At 43.3% G+C, this 12279-nt stretch overlaps 1 long non-coding RNA gene across 1 annotated transcript in view; it reads right to left on the bottom strand.

Annotated features, from left to right (window-relative positions):
- The window catches only part of LOC124255278, a 99185-nt gene extending 87054 nt beyond the window's left edge, over positions 1–12131 (bottom strand). Inside the window, exon 1 of the long non-coding RNA XR_006892662.1 lies at positions 11699–12131. This is a non-coding gene — a long non-coding RNA (uncharacterized LOC124255278). The remainder of the gene's footprint in view (positions 1–11698) is intronic.
- Positions 12132–12279: the final 148 nt, after the last annotated feature.

Here is a 12279-nt window from a genome sequence, read left to right as displayed (position 1 = left end):
AAAGCAGTACCCGTACTGATGATACCAGAACACGTTTGATTCTGAGCGCCCAGCACGGCCCACACATACGTTCGAATCAAGCCGTTCAAGCGTTCGATGCCGGCATGAGTGAATCCTCTCGATGTGTCCAGCATGAACTTTTTCCAGTCATCCGCGGGCCCCTGCTCGAACCTCCAGACTCGGTAATCCTTGCTGTCATCGAAAGCCATGTAACGGTCATCCCACTCGTTTGTTGTGATGTAATGATACGACTTGTACCCCCATTCTTTCATCTTTTCGCTGGCTTCCACGAGGGGCAAAGTGTAAACGATGGGGATACCCAACCTATGGTTCGGGCCCGGCAAACGCCAATCCGTCTTCGGTATCTAACTTGAATTCGTTGCAAACGCGTTCGTAGGCCCGTCTATCGTACGGGTTGTTTACTGCGTCCCATGCTTTATCCTGTGGGAGCAGAGCGCTGATCTCTTTACGTCTGACCTGGTAGTACACGTGAAACGTGAACACAGACCTACCCAGCGGGCCCCGCCGAGTGTCACTCAATGTCAAGCCGCACCCCGTTGTAGCGCACAACACAGCGAAGTTGAGTTGATTTTGCCAGAACTGCATAGGGGTGTTGAACCAGGCGTGGACTGCCTTGACGTTAGTCACCGAAAACCTATACCTGTCAAACACATCTATAAACTGAGCTCCGAAATACAACCCAGCAGCGTTGACCACGATCTTCATGTGCGGGAAATCTATGTCCAGTTTAGGGTAAAACACTCCCGGTTTGTACATTTTAAAAGTATTATATAATGGGTATATATACTCTAACATGTACGTAACACTTCAAGGAATAACGAGCGGCGAGTCCGTTCAGCTGATGCACGCGATCGATAACACGTCGGGCCAACTCGAAGTCGCACTCTGCGATATCACCTACCTGCCGCGATGGACCAACATCAATGCCAGCAACAACAAGCTGTTCGTCAGTGGCGCCCGCAACCAGATAACTGACGGCTACTACAGCGTGTGCTCGCTAAGCAACGAGGTCTTCAAACCCTTGGGAGCTGAACTCAAGATAAACGACTCAAACGGCACAGTGGTGTTAACCAACAACGGAATAAACACCTTGAGACTCGGTCGACCATTGGCGAGGACACTCGGGATGCCGCCGGACGAGATAAAACCCACAACTACCGTCACAGGCACGAAGTTACCCGACCTAGTACCATACCGAGAGCTGTGCATTCATCTCGGTCAGCTGAGCACGACGGACAACATTCAAGGTGGTCACCCTTCCACGATACTGAGAGCCGTACCGGTGAAAACGCAGAAATACAACGACGGCAGAACCGAGTCGTTTTCACCGCGGCAGTACAAGAGGTTAACTCGGGGGACCATCCCTGAGTTGGTAATATCGGTTTTAGATATAAAGCATAATCCTGTGAATATAGGATACCTCAGCATAACGCTGCACATAAAATGACTAGCGCACAAGGTCCCAGAATGAAGTTGGGAAAATGCGTCAATGTGGGGATCTCCGACCTCGGGGACACACGCCGATTCGACGACCCAGGAGTAGATGGTAAATTGTACGCCTTGCAACTGAAAAACAACATTTACAAACGCGTTCAAGTCCCCTCCATCGGTAGAACACTAGGTGATATAGTAGATACCTCAGGAGCGGCCCTCAACACTCGGTTCGACCTAGTTCGCATCGGTGATAATAGATGGGTGGTATACCAATCGTGAACAACGGAACCCTGCTCGTGGCTTACATCCCAGTGCGGAAGCGTAGTGTAATCATCAGCCCACTCTCGAGTATGGCGGCCCACATGCTATCGAGTAAACCGGGGTTTGAAGACGTGGCATTGGAGTTGGTGTCTGAATTCCGCGGTGTGGTCAAAATCCTGGAAGGTCTACCAGCAAATTCCAAGCTGGCCATCCAAGTCTACCTAGGGGAACCATCGCAGGACGAAGTCGAAGTCGTGAAGGGGATCAAACTCTGGTGGGGGAAACAACACCAGTATCACGTTTGCACTGTTTACGTGCGGCTGGGTGTCGACTCCCAGACCAGTCTGCAGGGGGTCACCGTGACCGTGGAAGACACAATATCCCTCACCAAGATCTTCCTACCCGACAACATACACCTCATGGGGGTGAGGTGCACCCCTGAACTACTATCAGAAAGACAATTGGAAACTATCTTGTAATAGTATTATAGCAATGCCACATCATCATCGCCCCAACGTCACGCTTAGAGACCTAGGAGACACAGAGGGGTTCGATTGGCCCCCTGTGGGCAGCACCGTGTAAGTCCTGCACTTTGGAGGCAACATGTATAGGCCGGTGTCTCTGACAGACTTTACGGAACTCGAATGGGTGATCAACGTGACCCTCACCGCACCTTACATCTCTTTAAACGAACGTAGACATGTCACTGAAATTAGGAACAACGGCTTCGCTCTCACGTCTTTCATTCCGAGTTAGGAAGGGTGATAGTTTCCCAAATACCAGGTCGCCCGGGCAACATGTTAGTTTCATCTCTGGAGTCAGAGTTAAGGGCCGACTCACCCGATGCCCTATCAGGTCTTATGACTATGGCACCAAGCTCCACACTCATCATAGAAGTCTATCTTAGGGGCGCTGTTAAGGGTTCAGGCCTGCAACTTTTACCTGGGGTGACAGTACATTGGGACGACACCGAAATACGAGGCCGCATACGTTGCCGTATCGTCATACAAGTGAGTCGGGACCTCCTACTGAGATTACTGCCCCCCCCCCAATAGACCGCCGGGGGGTTAGTATAGACCAGAAGTTACCTATTGACCTTTCCCGTATCTTCCTATACAAGAATCTAAAATATCTCATAAGATATATTATATGCACACAGGATGGGTCTGTACCCAGTCGTAGAGGAAGTCGAAGACACTGGAAACCGTAGACGGGTTCCGCTTGAGACACACACATATTGATGTAAAACGCCAACTCGAACAAGACCGCGACACACGGAAAGCACTATGCAAGATGTACCATAGAGCTTTCAATATCGTGGATGGGGCTGATACTGTCCTTACGACAACCAGCATGGGACTAGGGGCGGCAGGTGTTGGATTGTTGGCCACCATCGTGGCCGCACCTATAGTGCTAGGTATTGAAATAACAGCTGGGGTTGTAGGGGTGGTAGGGTTGGTGTTTAAGTTTGCATCCTGCAGACTGCATCGTAAGACACTGAAACACGACGAGATAAGGGTTCTGGCTGAAGCAAAGCTGAACACGGTAAGTGAGCGTATTTCCACGGCACTCACTGACAGTAAGATCTCAGAGGAGGAATTTCGTTCAATCCTCTCTGAACTCGAAAAGTACCGTAAGATGAAACAAGAAATCCGGTCCAAGTCTCGTAAGTCTGCTATCAGCGAAGACGAGAGAAAAAAGTACATAGAACAAGGGGTACGAAAAGCCCAGCAAGCCTTTATTACGAACACCAAAGAGATCATAGGCGATTCACATTAAACTGTTTCATCGAGGTCAACACGACATAGAGTGATCAGGAAAGTGTAAGTTCGCGGCCATAGTGACCAGGAAGTTAACTGGGGATTCAAAAGTAGTATATACAATGGTGGCGAGATCTAAGGGCCTGACAAAAGCTTTATTTATGAAATAAAGCTTTACAGCAACCTTTCTTGAAATTGATCTCGGACTATCATTGTATATACTACTGTGTTCAATATATGTATTATCTTAAAATCAAATTACTGATACTAATGATTGATTTTTGCACATATTCACACATATGTATGTCTTGAGTTCATAAAAAGGAAGAGTTATTTACTCAAATGCAAGACATGCCCAAGAACTCATGTTGTTGCAAACAACATGTAAACACATGACGGAAATGTACTTGCATAGTATTCTCAAGAGTCAGTGTGAAAATCCCACCAGTCTTTAGACGGCAGATAAGACATGTAAAACAAATCATTTTCAACCATGTTACAAACCAGGGCCTAGATTTCGAAATTCTCTTAGAGCTAAGATAGTCGTAAGTGCCATACATTAACATTAACTTACGACTAGCATAGCTTTAAGAGAGCTTCGAAAATCTAGGCCCAGGTTACAAACATGACTTCCGTATATATTAATAGGTACAAAATGTTTTATGAAAAAATATAGACGCATAATAACATTTTTGATTTTATGCAGTAAAAATGCATACATTGTCTAAGGATGCTTAACAGATAAAACGGTTTATTGGGTATTGATTTGGAATGGATTTAACAAATACTGGGAAAACGAGCAGGCATATCCTACAAACGTACCGGAAAGACAATGAACTGCGTATATAACTTTGCCAGTGATGTACGCTGGTGTTACGAAGGGAACATGTCGTAACGAACACGTCGTAACAAACTCCTATTTCTCAATGGACCACCAGGGAACTGATGAGCCGGCGTGGTGATTTACGATTTACTTCCTCGCTCCTCCATATAGCAAGCCATGAGTACGGTATTGGTTCTCAATTAACATTACAATGGTTTCCATACAACGACAAAAACCTGATGTTACCCAGTTCGTTAAGATCACAAGTGTTCAACCCATCCTACCTTGCTGCTTGACGGGTGTGCTACCGGGCTTGCTTTCACGGGTGTGATGCTGGACTGCAGTCAGAGCACCAGTTCCTGCTTGGCCGAACAGGAAGATAAGTGACTGTCACAGGTCAGGACATCTGTTATTGTGTATAACAGCTAAACTGGCAGACCACGTGCTGCATATGAAAACGCCTTGGCAGTTCCGTCATCCCTCCACTACTTACTTCCGCTATCAGTGAACTCATATGTAAATGGGTTGTCCCTCTGAAGACTATATATCAACACAGAAGTGTTTCGTCGTCAGCAGCTACCATATCATCTTTTTAAAAACTGTTATTCTTGTTATGCCGACTGTGTTAAGTCGTATTATATTATCAGAATACCCAATTTCACCTTTTGAGTGGTGGCGTTTCTGTAATACTTATCGTCATCACTATTTGCACACTGTAGGAGCGGTGAACGGCAGGAAAAAAATCATAGCATGGAAGTGAACGATCTATCACGCGAGAGGTGAGCAGGTTTCATGTTTTAGGTGTAGGAAAATTGTCAGTATCTATATTTGTTTAGGCCACATTGTCCCGAAACTTCATGCTGTAAAATAGAAGACACATGCGCGTAATCATACCAAATATCTTTTCATTCTGTCATTATACAAGCCCATGAGCCTGCAGAACAATGTCTAGCTTCGGCTACGTTTCCGTAAAGATGCATGAACATATCAAAGTTTAAGGTATCATTGCTGTATAAACGAAAAACAAATTACACCAACATTAAGAGTAATTATCGAACTATCTTTGTGCCAAATTTGAATGCTTAGTTTTGTACCGTTTTCGAGCTTTCGTCCTCGAAAGACCAACACCATCAAATTGTTAGTGAACGATTTAAGAACCCAGACAATTGATACTTGGGCATTTTATAACCTCTGGACCAGGCAATCCAATGATCAACAGCATGAACATCGATCTACACAACTGGGATAGGATGACATGTGTCAACCAAGTCATCGAGCCTGACCACCCGATCCCGTTAATCGCCTTTTACGACAAGCATGGGTTGCTGAAGATCTTCATGAGTGACGCGCTATTAACCCAAACTAACCGCCCGACCTCACCACCCGAATCATTCCATCTTTTTTTACGACCAGTAGCAGGTCGACGTGATCAATACTATCCCAGAATAACATTGTGCCTATCACAACTCTGATAATTGATCATTTGTAGTCTCAATTTCCTCTACTAAACTTCCTCTTCGATAATAACCATTTCCTTATGATATCTGTCAACGATAACTGTTTGCTCGGCAGCAATTCTGAGTAAGATCTGTAACCGATGTGTGTCCTGCTTTGGTATTTATGTGCAACTGACCGGATACGATCGCGTACTTCTTTATTGAATGCGTACTATAAGCTCTTCAGTCGTGTGTCTTTATATTTCCACCCCTAAATGAAACATATCTTGGTGTATGTTGCTTTACGCCGTCTTTATCCACTTTCCAGAAATATCACGGCTGGGGACACGGCATATGGGTTCCTCAAGTTGGGAGTCAAACCCTGGTCTTCAGTGTGACGGGCGAACGCTTTAACCACGAGGCTAGCCCACAGCCTGCTCACAACGGTGCCGGTGAGGCAACATATACAAAGGATCACTGATTAACCATCTCTTACCATACATTCAGTATATAGCTGGTCTCCGCTCCACAAGTGACCGTGACAGTAAGGTGATGGTCACTACCATACTACAGAATGGACTTTCAATTGTCTTAGCAATAACATTGCACTGTGACTTTGTGCAACGGGGTCCTGAGTATTTTTTAAGTATTAAGTATATAAGTATTATCCATTAATGAACTACTCATACTGAAGCACAGATAGCAAAATCGATTTGGTTATGTATGCACTCGTATGAAGTGAGTGAGTGAGTTTAGTTTTACGCCGCACTCAACAATATTCCAGCTATATGGCGGCGGTCTGTAAATAATCGAGTCTGGACCAGACAATCCACTGATCAACAGCATGAGCATCGATCTGCGCAATTGGGAACCGATGACATGTGTCAACCAAGTCAGCGAAACTGACCACCCGATCCCGTTAGTCGCCTCTTACGACAAGATAGTCGCCTTTTTTATGGCAAGCACATGGGTTGCTGAAGACCTATTCTACCCCGTACTCGTATGAAAGAGCACAAAGTATCGGTGATACTTCGTGCATAGAAAACTAAGCTTCCGATTCACTGTACATGTTTTCCCATGTTGCTCCTAATTACAATACCTGCTTTGATGTGTGTCTTCCTATCACTGTTTTCATAAGTGGCTTCCAATCAATGTATATCCTATCAGGTATATCCTTTTCGTTGTATAAACACTCTGTACATACCAATCTATAATATTTCTATACCAATCTGTGCATACCAATCTATAGTATCTCAATGTGTGATCTGTGTATCGGATAAATCGGTACCTTGTATACAGACACCCTGGTAGAAATAATATGTAAGCATGTACGTTGTATACAGATACCCTATCAGAAATGATAAAGCATGTACGTTGTATACAGATACCCTGGTAGTGATGGTATGTAGGCATGTACGTTGTATACAGACACCCTGGTAGTAATAATGTGTAAGTATGTACAGATACCCTATCAGTAATGATATATAAGCATGTGCGTTGTATACACATACCCTGGTAGTAATGATAAAGCATGTACGTTGTATACAGATACCCGGTAGTGATGGTATGTAGGCATGTACGTTGTATACAGATACAATGGGAGTAATGGTTTGTAGGCATGTACGTTGTATACACATACCCTGGTAGTAATGATAAAGCATGTACGTTGTATACAGATACCCGGTGGTGATGGTATGTAGGCAAGTACGTTGTATACAGATACAATGGTAGTAATGGTATGTAAGCATGTAAGTTGTATACAGATACCCTGGAGGTAAAGATATGTAAGCATGGACGATGTATACAGATACCCTGGTAGTAATGGTATTTAAGCATGTAAGTTGTATACAGATACCCTGGAGGTAAAGATATGCAAGCATGGACGGTGTATACAGATACCCTGGTAGTAATGGTATGTAAGCATGGACGGTGTATTCAGATACCCTGGAAGTAATGGTATGTAAGCATGCACGGTGTATACAGATACCCTGGAGGTAAAGATATGTAAGCATGGACGGTGTATACAGATACCCTGGTAGTAATGGTATGTAAGCATGGACGGTGTATTCAGATACCCTGGAAGTAATGGTATGTAAGCATGCACGGTGTATACAGATACCCTGGTAGTAAAGATATGAAAGCATGTACGTTGTATACAGATACCCTGGAAGTAAAGATATGTAAGCATGTACGTTGTATACAGATACCCTGGAAGTAAAGATATGTAAGCATGTACGGTGTATACAGACACCCGTGTGGTCAAGTAATGATGTGTAGGCATTACGTTGTATGCAGACATCCTATTCGTAATGATATGTAGGCATGTAGGTTGAATACAGATACCCTGGTAGTAGTGGTATGTAAGGATGTACGTTGTATACAGATGCCCTGGAAGTAATGATATGTAAGCATGTACATTGTATACAGATACCCGTGTGGTCAAGTAATGATATGTAGGCATTACTTTGTATACAGACACACTGGTAGTAATAATGTGTAAGCATGTACGTTGTATACAGATACCCGTGTAATCAAGTAATGGTATGTGAGCATGTACGTTGTATACAGATACCCTGGTAGTAATGATATGGGAACATGTAAGTTGTATACATATACCATGATAGTAATGATATGTGATGCATGAACGCTGTATACAGACACCCTGGTAGTGATGATATGGGAACATGTAAGTTGTATACAGAAACCATGATAGTAATGATATTTAAGCGTGTACGTTGTATGCAAATACCCTGGTAGTAATGGTATGTAGGCATGTACGTTGTATACAGACACCCTGGTAGTAATGATATGTCAGCAATCACGTTGTATACAGAGACACCATGTGGTCATTCATGCGGTGGTTGACTGGTTGCTCCATGTAATGAAGCCATACGTTACTGCAAATGTTATCAAAAGAAATGTTAAATATCAAATCTAATTAAGCACATAGCTGTCATCAAATATTAAATGTTTTCGGTATCAATTTCCAAGATTTTGTTTTTCAAATTTAAAAAAGGTTTCGGAGAACACCTCTACAATAAATCCCTCGATTATTCATTCCGTGTCCTTATGAAACAAGTCAAATTGTAATCACATTAAACAAGGAAGCATATCGTACAAATCGAAGCAGGAAAATGTTTCAAACATCATTTTTGCCCCTGATGTGTCCAAGATGGAAATTGAAACTCATTAAAAGCTCCGAGGCCCTGACTGTAACCTAAAGCTTTAACCACTAGGCTAGCCCACAGCCTGCTCACAACGGTGCCGGTGAGGCAACATATACAAAGGATCACTGATTAACCATCTCTTACCATATATTCAGTATATAGCTGGTCTCCGCTCCACAAGTGACCGTGACAGTAAGGTGATGGTCACTACCATACTACAGAATGGACTTTTAAGTGTCTTAGCAATAACATTGCATTGTGACTTTGTGCAATGGGGTTCTGAATATGTTTAAGTATTAAGTATATAAGTATTATCCATTAATGAAAAAGATCGTTTGTTTTGCTTACAAAGTGAGTGAGTGAGTTTAGTTTTACGCCACACTCAGCAATATTCCAGCTATATGGCGGCGGTCTGTAAATAATCGAGTCTTGACCAGACAATCCACTGATCAACAGCATGAGCATCGATCTGCTCAATTGGGAACCGATGACATGTGTCAACCAAGTCAACCGGCCCGACCACATGATCCCGTTAGTCGCCGGACGTCAGACCATTTGCCGGTTGTATCGAACCTTTATTATCTTATGACTACATTAAACCCTCATGATGCATTAAACTTTCTCCCCCAGCTATGAGAAATGTGTATTGATTATTATGTCGACTACCTTTATACAGCGTCGTAAGAGGCGACTAACGGGATCGGTTGGTCAGACTCGCTGACTAGGTTAACACATGTCATCGTATCCTAATTGTGCAGATCGATACTCATGCTGTTGGTCACTGTGATAGCTGGAATATTGCTAACTGCGGCTGTAAACACCAATCAAATGATACAACCATAACGCATAATCAAGGAGAAAGAGCTTGATGATGATTCATATTTTTAATCTTGTCATATGGTTTGTTTTTGGTGTGTTGGTTCAGTTGTTCCTAGGAAGAAGATATTGATGTCACAGAGTGAGTGAGTGAGTTTCAATTTACGCCGCTTTAGCAATATTCCAGCAATATCACGGCGGGGGACACCGAAATGGGCTTCACACATTTTACCCATGTGGGGAATCGAACACGGGTCTTCGGCGTGACGAGCGAACGCTTTACCCACTAGGCTACCCCACCGCCCCTGATGTCACAGATGTTGACGAAGAGATCATGACTGATATCCACAACAACAAATGTGGCTATGGTTGGCAAACAAAATGAATACTGCACCATGTGGGACAATATGTTGTGTCTTACTGCTTTTTACACGTGTACCAATCAAAACCTCTTGAAAAACAGATTTCATCATTATAGACAGGCATGTGAAGTTGCCGCTTCCCTCGTCAGTGCTTTCTGAGATGTTGATGACGATCGATGCTGGGAAACTATGATATGGCATAAATTAACTTAACCTTCAGTCAGATGGGATGACACTGACATCCACAGAGCGAAACTAGTCTGATTGTCAAACTCAAAATATTTCCCTCTCTATAAATCTTCATCTTAACTCGTGAACGAGCACTGATAAACTAGTGACAGTACAGTTGTGTGCCCTATTTTACGAACAGATCATCAGTAGAATGACGTATCCCGGTACTGGCATATCAGAATTAAAGTCTTATTATGAATTATCAATAACAGCCTATAACAGATCATATTTAAACCATAGACTTTTACATAAGGACATTTCAGCTTCCCTCTAATGAAACACACAGGCCCAGCTATGGCGTTGACAGAACAAGGAACAGATTGGGGCCAGATGGTGACTGACGCTTAGTCCCTGAATATATATAATCTTGATAGTAACAAATAAACCCATTTAAATTGAAAAGGGGCCCCAGTGAGTTGGGAGATTCTGGGGAAATCTAGACTTGCTTCATTTAGGGCTTTAGCGTTGCACGAAGGGCTAGACAGAAGGGGAAATAGTGTGGTTCAGAGACTGTGAGACAGACACATATTGACATAATTATAGTACTTACAGGTCACACAAACGTAGACCAACAAATAGTCTCTGAAATGAACATATTTTACACAAAAAAGGCTCATAGTGAAAACAAACCAAAATATAATAAAAAGGAGCCCTGAGACTTTCTTCATTTTTATTTGCTTCAGGGTCGGTATGACAGACTCACACAAACGTTGCTGACAGTGTTAACTGAACAAAACATACTGTCACGGGAACCAAATGTTATATGAAATTACAAGCGACAAACCTGTTTCCACGTCTATACAAAATCTCTTCTAAAAGTAGAGTCAATTGTCCAACAACGACTTTATCATGACAATGTGCTCATGAATTACAATCAGATAGTGATGATACCAGGTGTTCGTGGAAAGGTGAGCGTACCCTGCCCCACCCTGGCAACCACCATAAACTGATACAAAGGCGGCTAAATGTTACCGCGAGCCCTGCGTTGTACACGAGCACACTTCCATTCTGGCATAGGGTCTGGAAGGGTTATTTCCCTTGAATTATTATGAAAAATGTGTACTGGAAGCAACGTCATTTAATAATGCATTGCTTCAATAACAATGAAAACATAGATACGGACCTTAAAGGTTTGGGCCGGCGGGGTAGCCGAGTGGTTAAAGCGTTCGCTCGTCACCTAGAAGACCCGGGTTCGATTCCCACATGGGTACAATGTGTGAAGCCCATTTCTAGTGTCCCATGCTGTGATATAGCTGGAATATTGCTAAAAGCGCCGTAAAACTAAACTCATTCACTCACTCACTCATTTACTCACTCACTCAAAAGGTTTGATGTAGAATTTGCTATAACACTCCGACACATTAAGATTGTCTTTTTCCGTTTACACCTTTAGTTTGTCTTTCCGTACATTTTGTATCAGGATCTCGTAATGAATGAAAAGATTTTTAATGAAGCTAGATGAGGAAATGTGGTGTACGGAAATGTTGAACGACAAGAACAAAGTAAATGGAAATAAGCTTCGAACCCACAGATTATTCAAGAAAGATCGACATCCTGAGCCATACTTACGAATCATCAACAGAGCTAAGAGAAGTAACCTGACTAAACTACGCTGCGGAAATCTTCAATTACGTATAGAAACAGGTCGTTACAACAAAAAACCCAACCCCCTGTGTGAGACAATTTGTCCGCTCTGTCATTGTTAGGAAGACAAGATACATTTTCTTTTGGATTGGCCTCCGTGGTGTAGTGGTTAGAGCGTCCGCCCGGAGAGCGGAAGGTCGCGGGTTCGATCCCCGACCACGTCATACCAAAAGACGTTAAAATATGGTACTTGTTGGTCCCTGCCTGGCGCTCGGCATTAATGGGTACAACAAGAACTTCGAGTCAGTATAATGTGTCTGAGTGGGGTATTCATGCTTCACTGCGGCATGGTATCTCAGTGGGCTAGCACTATAAAACCAGCTT

The sequence above is a fragment of the Haliotis rubra genome, unplaced genomic scaffold (genome assembly GCF_003918875.1).
Source record: "Haliotis rubra isolate DU_JTF1 unplaced genomic scaffold, ASM391887v1 Scf6, whole genome shotgun sequence".
Lineage (NCBI taxonomy): Eukaryota > Metazoa > Mollusca > Gastropoda > Lepetellida > Haliotidae > Haliotis > Haliotis rubra.
Note: the sequence above shows the minus strand (reverse complement) of the source record. Positions and strands in the feature narration are given on the sequence as shown.